At 42.9% G+C, this 10376-nt stretch overlaps 9 non-coding genes across 9 annotated transcripts; all 9 read left to right on the top strand.

Annotated features, from left to right (window-relative positions):
• The first annotated feature begins 753 nt into the window (after positions 1 to 753).
• Positions 754 to 917, top strand: LOC121390918. Its single transcript, XR_005960287.1, has one exon. It is a non-coding gene; the product is annotated as a U1 spliceosomal RNA (small nuclear RNA).
• Positions 918 to 1879: 962 nt separating this feature from the next.
• Positions 1880 to 2043, top strand: LOC121390917. Its single transcript, XR_005960286.1, has one exon. It is a non-coding gene; the product is annotated as a U1 spliceosomal RNA (small nuclear RNA).
• Positions 2044 to 2998: 955 nt separating this feature from the next.
• LOC121390916 lies at positions 2999 to 3162 on the top strand. Its single transcript, XR_005960285.1, has one exon. It is a non-coding gene; the product is annotated as a U1 spliceosomal RNA (small nuclear RNA).
• Positions 3163 to 4119: 957 nt separating this feature from the next.
• Positions 4120 to 4283, top strand: LOC121390924. The gene has a single exon (XR_005960292.1). It is a non-coding gene; the product is annotated as a U1 spliceosomal RNA (small nuclear RNA).
• Positions 4284 to 5241: 958 nt separating this feature from the next.
• LOC121390920 lies at positions 5242 to 5407 on the top strand. The gene has a single exon (XR_005960288.1). It is a non-coding gene; the product is annotated as a U1 spliceosomal RNA (small nuclear RNA).
• A 962-nt stretch (positions 5408 to 6369) lies between these two features.
• On the top strand, positions 6370 to 6533 carry LOC121390923. Its single transcript, XR_005960291.1, has one exon. It is a non-coding gene; the product is annotated as a U1 spliceosomal RNA (small nuclear RNA).
• Positions 6534 to 7491: 958 nt separating this feature from the next.
• On the top strand, positions 7492 to 7655 carry LOC121390922. Its single transcript, XR_005960290.1, has one exon. It is a non-coding gene; the product is annotated as a U1 spliceosomal RNA (small nuclear RNA).
• Positions 7656 to 8611: 956 nt separating this feature from the next.
• On the top strand, positions 8612 to 8775 carry LOC121390921. The gene has a single exon (XR_005960289.1). It is a non-coding gene; the product is annotated as a U1 spliceosomal RNA (small nuclear RNA).
• A 965-nt stretch (positions 8776 to 9740) lies between these two features.
• LOC121390915 lies at positions 9741 to 9904 on the top strand. The gene has a single exon (XR_005960284.1). It is a non-coding gene; the product is annotated as a U1 spliceosomal RNA (small nuclear RNA).
• Positions 9905 to 10376: the final 472 nt, after the last annotated feature.

The following is a 10376-nucleotide window of genomic DNA, read 5'->3' as shown; positions in this document are numbered from 1 at the left end:
CTACCCTCCCAACCCCCGAAGATCAAAGGTTAAAATAGTTCCAATAAACATATATCACTTGTGTATGTTTTGTTTTATTCATTTATTCTGTCAGTCTGCGACTGCACTACCCTGCCCCGCCCCACCCCCACTCCCACCCCCACCCCCACCCCCGAAAATGAAACGTTAAAACTGTTCTAATAAACATATTTCGCTTGTGTGTGTTTTTGTTGTATTCGTTTGGTCGCCGTCAGACTAAATTAAACTTGCGTATTTTCTTTTACGGTGCTACCGTTGTCATGTGTTGTTTGTTGTAATCACAATTTATTGTTTTGTAATTACGTAGATTGAGTTGTGTATAGAGTGACCGTGTGTTGACGGTGAATATTTAAACCACATGGTCATAGACATTGCTATACGGTGCTTTTACATATATTATTCGTGTGGCGTGTTTGTTTTCTAGTTCCTCTTTACTGTTTTAACATTAGCATTCAATATACATTTAGTGTCAGCGCTACGCTTAAATGTGACAATTCGTAATGGATGTGTATTGCGACTTGCTTGTAAACTGAATAAGTAAAGCGAAAATCATCTCAGTTTGGAATCAAAATGTACCACTTGTAAACTGGAGGTAATGAGTGTCGGTGCTTTGGATGATTGCCACCCGTCTGTCTAGACGGGCGTATTTACGGCACCAACTAGTGCGAAGAAAGAGACACCGTCTCTTGGTGGCTCAAAGCGACCACTCAAATGAGCCTTCTGCCAAGACCAAGCATACTTACCTGGTACGGGAGGCACCCTGATCCGCTAGGTGGTCCTCCCAGGGCGAGGCCTAACCATTGCACCTCGGATGGGCTGACCCCTGCGATCGCCCCAAATGTGGGCGACTCGAGTACGAAATTTTTTAGTGTGGGGGTCTGCGTTCGCGCTAACCCCCGAAATCAAAAGTAAAAATAGTTTTCATAAACATATTTAATTGTTGTTTATAGATGTTTTGTTTTAGTCATTTGTTCATCGTCAGTCTGGGATCGCGCTTCCGCCTCCCCGAAAATCAAAGGTTGAAATAGTTCAAATAAACATATTTCACTTGCAATTGTGTGTGTTTTATTAATCTATTCTCTGTCAGTTTGCGACTGCACTACCCTCCCAACCCCCGAAGATCAAAGGTTAAAATAGTTCCAATAAACATATATCACTTGTGTATGTTTTGTTTTATTCATTTATTCTGTCAGTCTGCGACTGCACTACCCTGCCCCCCCCCCCCCCCCCCCCCCCCCCCCCCCCCCCCCCCCCCCCCCCCGAAAATGAAACGTTAAAACTGTTCTAATAAACATATTTCGCTTGTGTGTGTTTTTGTTGTATTCGTTTGGTCGCCGTCAGACTAAATTAAACTTGCGTATTTTCTTTTACGGTGCTACCGTTGTCATGTGTTGTTTGTTGTAATCACAATTTATTGTTTTGTAATTACGTAGATTGAGTTGTGTATAGAGTGACCGTGTGTTGACGGTGAATATTTAAACCACATGGTCATAGACATTGCTATACGGTGCTTTTACATATATTATTCGTGTGGCGTGTTTGTTTTCTAGTTCCTCTTTACTGTTTTAACATTAGCATTCAATATACATTTAGTGTCAGCGCTACGCTTAAATGTGACAATTCGTAATGGATGTGTATTGCGACTTGCTTGTAAACTGAATAAGTAAAGCGAAAATCATCTCAGTTTGGAATCAAAATGTACCACTTGTAAACTGGAGGTAATGAGTGTCGGTGCTTTGGATGATTGCCACCCGTCTGTCTAGACGGGCGTATTTACGGCACCAACTAGTGCGAAGAAAGAGACACCGTCTCTTGGTGGCTCAAAGCGACCACTCAAATGAGCCTTCTGCCAAGACCAAGCATACTTACCTGGTACGGGAGGCACCCTGATCCGCTAGGTGGTCCTCCCAGGGCGAGGCCTAACCATTGCACCTCGGATGGGCTGACCCCTGCGATCGCCCCAAATGTGGGCGACTCGAGTACGAAATTTTTTAGTGTGGGGGTCTGCGTTCGCGCTAACCCCCGAAATCAAAAGTAAAAATAGTTTTCATAAACATATTTAATTGTTGTTTATAGATGTTTTGTTTTAGTCATTTGTTCATCGTCAGTCTGGGATCGCGCTTCCGCCTCCCCGAAAATCAAAGGTTGAAATAGTTCAAATAAACATATTTCACTTGCAATTGTGTGTGTTTTATTAATCTATTCTCTGTCAGTTTGCGACTGCACTACCCTCCCAACCCCCGAAGATCAAAGGTTAAAATAGTTCCAATAAACATATATCACTTGTGTATGTTTTGTTTTATTCATTTATTCTGTCAGTCTGCGACTGCACTACCCTGCCCCGCCCCACCCCCCCTCCCACCCCCCCCACCCCCACCCCCGAAAATGAAACGTTAAAACTGTTCTAATAAACATATTTCGCTTGTGTGTGTTTTGTTGTATTCGTTTGGTCGCCGTCAGACTAAATTAAACTTGCGTATTTTCTTTTACGGTGCTACCGTTGTCATGTGTTGTTTGTTGTAATCACAATTTATTGTTTTGTAATTACGTAGATTGAGTTGTGTATAGAGTGACCGTGTGTTGACGGTGAATATTTAAACCACATGGTCATAGACATTGCTATACGGTGCTTTTACATATATTATTCGTGTGGCGTGTTTGTTTTCTAGTTCCTCTTTACTGTTTTAACATTAGCATTCAATATACATTTAGTGTCAGCGCTACGCTTAAATGTGACAATTCGTAATGGATGTGTATTGCGACTTGCTTGTAAACTGAATAAGTAAAGCGAAAATCATCTCAGTTTGGAATCAAAATGTACCACTTGTAAACTGGAGGTAATGAGTGTCGGTGCTTTGGATGATTGCCACCCGTCTGTCTAGACGGGCGTATTTACGGCACCAACTAGTGCGAAGAAAGAGACACCGTCTCTTGGTGGCTCAAAGCGACCACTCAAATGAGCCTTCTGCCAAGACCAAGCATACTTACCTGGTACGGGAGGCACCCTGATCCGCTAGGTGGTCCTCCCAGGGCGAGGCCTAACCATTGCACCTCGGATGGGCTGACCCCTGCGATCGCCCCAAATGTGGGCGACTCGAGTACGAAATTTTTTAGTGTGGGGGTCTGCGTTCGCGCTAACCCCCGAAATCAAAAGTAAAAATAGTTTTCATAAACATATTTAATTGTTGTTTATAGATGTTTTGTTTTAGTCATTTGTTCATCGTCAGTCTGGGATCGCGCTTCCGCCTCCCCGAAAATCAAAGGTTGAAATAGTTCAAATAAACATATTTCACTTGCAATTGTGTGTGTTTTATTAATCTATTCTCTGTCAGTTTGCGACTGCACTACCCTCCCAACCCCCGAAGATCAAAGGTTAAAATAGTTCCAATAAACATATATCACTTGTGTATGTTTTGTTTTATTCATTTATTCTGTCAGTCTGCGACTGCACTACCCTGCCCCGCCCCCCCCCCCCCCCCCCCCCCCCCCCCCCCCCCCCCCGAAAATGAAACGTTAAAACTGTTCTAATAAACATATTTCGCTTGTGTGTGTTTTTGTTGTATTCGTTTGGTCGCCGTCAGACTAAATTAAACTTGCGTATTTTCTTTTACGGTGCTACCGTTGTCATGTGTTGTTTGTTGTAATCACAATTTATTGTTTTGTAATTACGTAGATTGAGTTGTGTATAGAGTGACCGTGTGTTGACGGTGAATATTTAAACCACATGGTCATAGACATTGCTATACGGTGCTTTTACATATATTATTCGTGTGGCGTGTTTGTTTTCTAGTTCCTCTTTACTGTTTTAACATTAGCATTCAATATACATTTAGTGTCAGCGCTACGCTTAAATGTGACAATTCGTAATGGATGTGTATTGCGACTTGCTTGTAAACTGAATAAGTAAAGCGAAAATCATCTCAGTTTGGAATCAAAATGTACCACTTGTAAACTGGAGGTAATGAGTGTCGGTGCTTTGGATGATTGCCACCCGTCTGTCTAGACGGGCGTATTTACGGCACCAACTAGTGCGAAGAAAGAGACACCGTCTCTTGGTGGCTCAAAGCGACCACTCAAATGAGCCTTCTGCCAAGACCAAGCATACTTACCTGGTACGGGAGGCACCCTGATCCGCTAGGTGGTCCTCCCAGGGCGAGGCCTAACCATTGCACCTCGGATGGGCTGACCCCTGCGATCGCCCCAAATGTGGGCGACTCGAGTACGAAATTTTTTAGTGTGGGGGTCTGCGTTCGCGCTAACCCCCGAAATCAAAAGTAAAAATAGTTTTCATAAACATATTTAATTGTTGTTTATAGATGTTTTGTTTTAGTCATTTGTTCATCGTCAGTCTGGGATCGCGCTTCCGCCTCCCCGAAAATCAAAGGTTGAAATAGTTCAAATAAACATATTTCACTTGCAATTGTGTGTGTTTTATTAATCTATTCTCTGTCAGTTTGCGACTGCACTACCCTCCCACCCCCCGAAGATCAAAGGTTAAAATAGTTCCAATAAACATATATCACTTGTGTATGTTTTGTTTTATTCATTTATTCTGTCAGTCTGCGACTGCACTACCCTGCCCCGCCCCCCCCCCCCCCCCCCCCCCCCCCCACCCCCACCCCCGAAAATGAAACGTTAAAACTGTTCTAATAAACATATTTCGCTTGTGTGTGTTTTTGTTGTATTCGTTTGGTCGCCGTCAGACTAAATTAAACTTGCGTATTTTCTTTTACGGTGCTACCGTTGTCATGTGTTGTTTGTTGTAATCACAATTTATTGTTTTGTAATTACGTAGATTGAGTTGTGTATAGAGTGACCGTGTGTTGACGGTGAATATTTAAACCACATGGTCATAGACATTGCTATACGGTGCTTTTACATATATTATTCGTGTGGCGTGTTTGTTTTCTAGTTCCTCTTTACTGTTTTAACATTAGCATTCAATATACATTTAGTGTCAGCGCTACGCTTAAATGTGACAATTCGTAATGGATGTGTATTGCGACTTGCTTGTAAACTGAATAAGTAAAGCGAAAATCATCTCAGTTTGGAATCAAAATGTACCACTTGTAAACTGGAGGTAATGAGTGTCGGTGCTTTGGATGATTGCCACCCGTCTGTCTAGACGGGCGTATTTACGGCACCAACTAGTGCGAAGAAAGAGACACCGTCTCTTGGTGGCTCAAAGCGACCACTCAAATGAGCCTTCTGCCAAGACCAAGCATACTTACCTGGTACGGGAGGCACCCTGATCCGCTAGGTGGTCCTCCCAGGGCGAGGCCTAACCATTGCACCTCGGATGGGCTGACCCCTGCGATCGCCCCAAATGTGGGCGACTCGAGTACGAAATTTTTTTTAGTGTGGGGGTCTGCGTTCGCGCTAACCCCCGAAATCAAAAGTAAAAATAGTTTTCATAAACATATTTAATTGTTGTTTATAGATGTTTTGTTTTAGTCATTTGTTCATCGTCAGTCTGGGATCGCGCTTCCGCCTCCCCGAAAATCAAAGGTTGAAATAGTTCAAATAAACATATTTCACTTGCAATTGTGTGTGTTTTATTAATCTATTCTCTGTCAGTTTGCGACTGCACTACCCTCCCAACCCCCGAAGATCAAAGGTTAAAATAGTTCCAATAAACATATATCACTTGTGTATGTTTTGTTTTATTCATTTATTCTGTCAGTCTGCGACTGCACTACCCTGCCCCGCCCCCCCCCCCCTCCCACCCCCACCCCCCCCCACCCCCACCCCCGAAAATGAAACGTTAAAACTGTTCTAATAAACATATTTCGCTTGTGTGTGTTTTTGTTGTATTCGTTTGGTCGCCGTCAGACTAAATTAAACTTGCGTATTTCTTTTACGGTGCTACCGTTGTCATGTGTTGTTTGTTGTAATCACAATTTATTGTTTTGTAATTACGTAGATTGAGTTGTGTATAGAGTGACCGTGTGTTGACGGTGAATATTTAAACCACATGGTCATAGACATTGCTATACGGTGCTTTTACATATATTATTCGTGTGGCGTGTTTGTTTTCTAGTTCCTCTTTACTGTTTTAACATTAGCATTCAATATACATTTAGTGTCAGCGCTACGCTTAAATGTGACAATTCGTAATGGATGTGTATTGCGACTTGCTTGTAAACTGAATAAGTAAAGCGAAAATCATCTCAGTTTGGAATCAAAATGTACCACTTGTAAACTGGAGGTAATGAGTGTCGGTGCTTTGGATGATTGCCACCCGTCTGTCTAGACGGGCGTATTTACGGCACCAACTAGTGCGAAGAAAGAGACACCGTCTCTTGGTGGCTCAAAGCGACCACTCAAATGAGCCTTCTGCCAAGACCAAGCATACTTACCTGGTACGGGAGGCACCCTGATCCGCTAGGTGGTCCTCCCAGGGCGAGGCCTAACCATTGCACCTCGGATGGGCTGACCCCTGCGATCGCCCCAAATGTGGGCGACTCGAGTACGAAATTTTTTAGTGTGGGGGTCTGCGTTCGCGCTAACCCCCGAAATCAAAAGTAAAAATAGTTTTCATAAACATATTTAATTGTTGTTTATAGATGTTTTGTTTTAGTCATTTGTTCATCGTCAGTCTGGGATCGCGCTTCCGCCTCCCCGAAAATCAAAGGTTGAAATAGTTCAAATAAACATATTTCACTTGCAATTGTGTGTGTTTTATTAATCTATTCTCTGTCAGTTTGCGACTGCACTACCCTCCCAACCCCCGAAGATCAAAGGTTAAAATAGTTCCAATAAACATATATCACTTGTGTATGTTTTGTTTTATTCATTTATTCTGTCAGTCTGCGACTGCACTACCCTGCCCCCCCCCCCCCCCCCCCCCCCCCCCCCCCCCCCCCCCCCCCCGAAAATGAAACGTTAAAACTGTTCTAATAAACATATTTCGCTTGTGTGTGTTTTTGTTGTATTCGTTTGGTCGCCGTCAGACTAAATTAAACTTGCGTATTTTCTTTTACGGTGCTACCGTTGTCATGTGTTGTTTGTTGTAATCACAATTTATTGTTTTGTAATTACGTAGATTGAGTTGTGTATAGAGTGACCGTGTGTTGACGGTGAATATTTAAACCACATGGTCATAGACATTGCTATACGGTGCTTTTACATATATTATTCGTGTGGCGTGTTTGTTTTCTAGTTCCTCTTTACTGTTTTAACATTAGCATTCAATATACATTTAGTGTCAGCGCTACGCTTAAATGTGACAATTCGTAATGGATGTGTATTGCGACTTGCTTGTAAACTGAATAAGTAAAGCGAAAATCATCTCAGTTTGGAATCAAAATGTACCACTTGTAAACTGGAGGTAATGAGTGTCGGTGCTTTGGATGATTGCCACCCGTCTGTCTAGACGGGCGTATTTACGGCACCAACTAGTGCGAAGAAAGAGACACCGTCTCTTGGTGGCTCAAAGCGACCACTCAAATGAGCCTTCTGCCAAGACCAAGCATACTTACCTGGTACGGGAGGCACCCTGATCCGCTAGGTGGTCCTCCCAGGGCGAGGCCTAACCATTGCACCTCGGATGGGCTGACCCCTGCGATCGCCCCAAATGTGGGCGACTCGAGTACGAAATTTTTTAGTGTGGGGGTCTGCGTTCGCGCTAACCCCCGAAATCAAAAGTAAAAATAGTTTTCATAAACATATTTAATTGTTGTTTATAGATGTTTTGTTTTAGTCATTTGTTCATCGTCAGTCTGGGATCGCGCTTCCGCCTCCCCGAAAATCAAAGGTTGAAATAGTTCAAATAAACATATTTCACTTGCAATTGTGTGTGTTTTATTAATCTATTCTCTGTCAGTTTGCGACTGCACTACCCTCCCAACCCCCGAAGATCAAAGGTTAAAATAGTTCCAATAAACATATATCACTTGTGTATGTTTTGTTTTATTCATTTATTCTGTCAGTCTGCGACTGCACTACCCTGCCCCGCCCCACCCCCACTCCCACCCCCACCCCCCCCCACCCCCGAAAATGAAACGTTAAAACTGTTCTAATAAACATATTTCGCTTGTGTGTGTTTTGTTGTATTCGTTTGGTCGCCGTCAGACTAAATTAAACTTGCGTATTTTCTTTTACGGTGCTACCGTTGTCATGTGTTGTTTGTTGTAATCACAATTTATTGTTTTGTAATTACGTAGATTGAGTTGTGTATAGAGTGACCGTGTGTTGACGGTGAATATTTAAACCACATGGTCATAGACATTGCTATACGGTGCTTTTACATATATTATTCGTGTGGCGTGTTTGTTTTCTAGTTCCTCTTTACTGTTTTAACATTAGCATTCAATATACATTTAGTGTCAGCGCTACGCTTAAATGTGACAATTCGTAATGGATGTGTATTGCGACTTGCTTGTAAACTGAATAAGTAAAGCGAAAATCATCTCAGTTTGGAATCAAAATGTACCACTTGTAAACTGGAGGTAATGAGTGTCGGTGCTTTGGATGATTGCCACCCGTCTGTCTAGACGGGCGTATTTACGGCACCAACTAGTGCGAAGAAAGAGACACCGTCTCTTGGTGGCTCAAAGCGACCACTCAAATGAGCCTTCTGCCAAGACCAAGCATACTTACCTGGTACGGGAGGCACCCTGATCCGCTAGGTGGTCCTCCCAGGGCGAGGCCTAACCATTGCACCTCGGATGGGCTGACCCCTGCGATCGCCCCAAATGTGGGCGACTCGAGTACGAAATTTTTTAGTGTGGGGGTCTGCGTTCGCGCTAACCCCCGAAATCAAAAGTAAAAATAGTTTTCATAAACATATTTAATTGTTGTTTATAGATGTTTTGTTTTAGTCATTTGTTCATCGTCAGTCTGGGATCGCGCTTCCGCCTCCCCGAAAATCAAAGGTTGAAATAGTTCAAATAAACATATTTCACTTGCAATTGTGTGTGTTTTATTAATCTATTCTCTGTCAGTTTGCGACTGCACTACCCTCCCAACCCCCGAAGATCAAAGGTTAAAATAGTTCCAATAAACATATATCACTTGTGTATGTTTTGTTTTATTCATTTATTCTGTCAGTCTGCGACTGCACTACCCTGCCCCGCCCCACCCCCACTCCCACCCCCACCCCCACCCCCACCCCCACCCCCGAAAATGAAACGTTAAAACTGTTCTAATAAACATATTTCGCTTGTGTGTGTTTTTGTTGTATTCGTTTGGTCGCCGTCAGACTAAATTAAACTTGCGTATTTTCTTTTACGGTGCTACCGTTGTCATGTGTTGTTTGTTGTAATCACAATTTATTGTTTTGTAATTACGTAGATTGAGTTGTGTATAGAGTGACCGTGTGTTGACGGTGAATATTTAAACCACATGGTCATAGACATTGCTATACGGTGCTTTTACATATATTATTCGTGTGGCGTGTTTGTTTTCTAGTTCCTCTTTACTGTTTTAACATTAGCATTCAATATACATTTAGTGTCAGCGCTACGCTTAAATGTGACAATTCGTAATGGATGTGTATTGCGACTTGCTTGTAAACTGAATAAGTAAAGCGAAAATCATCTCAGTTTGGAATCAAAATGTACCACTTGTAAACTGGAGGTAATGAGTGTCGGTGCTTTGGATGATTGCCACCCGTCTGTCTAGACGGGCGTATTTACGGCACCAACTAGTGCGAAGAAAGAGACACCGTCTCTTGGTGGCTCAAAGCGACCACTCAAATGAGCCTTCTGCCAAGACCAAGCATACTTACCTGGTACGGGAGGCACCCTGATCCGCTAGGTGGTCCTCCCAGGGCGAGGCCTAACCATTGCACCTCGGATGGGCTGACCCCTGCGATCGCCCCAAATGTGGGCGACTCGAGTACGAAATTTTTTAGTGTGGGGGTCTGCGTTCGCGCTAACCCCCGAAATCAAAAGTAAAAATAGTTTTCATAAACATATTTAATTGTTGTTTATAGATGTTTTGTTTTAGTCATTTGTTCATCGTCAGTCTGGGATCGCGCTTCCGCCTCCCCGAAAATCAAAGGTTGAAATAGTTCAAATAAACATATTTCACTTGCAATTGTGTGTGTTTTATTAATCTATTCTCTGTCAGTTTGCGACTGCACTACCCTCCCAACCCCCGAAGATCAAAGGTTAAAATAGTTCCAATAAACATATATCACTTGTGTATGTTTTGTTTTATTCATTTATTCTGTCAGTCTGCGACTGCACTACCCTGCCCCGCCCCACCCCCACTCCCACCCCCCCCCCCACCCCCGAAAATGAAACGTTAAAACTGTTCTAATAAACATATTTCGCTTGTGTGTGTTTTTGTTGTATTCGTTTGGTCGCCGTCAGACTAAATTAAACTTGCGTATTTTCTTTTACGGTGCTACC

Source organism: Gigantopelta aegis, unplaced genomic scaffold, assembly GCF_016097555.1.
Source record: "Gigantopelta aegis isolate Gae_Host unplaced genomic scaffold, Gae_host_genome ctg10758_pilon_pilon, whole genome shotgun sequence".
NCBI lineage: Eukaryota > Metazoa > Mollusca > Gastropoda > Neomphalida > Peltospiridae > Gigantopelta > Gigantopelta aegis.
Note: the sequence above shows the minus strand (reverse complement) of the source record. Positions and strands in the feature narration are given on the sequence as shown.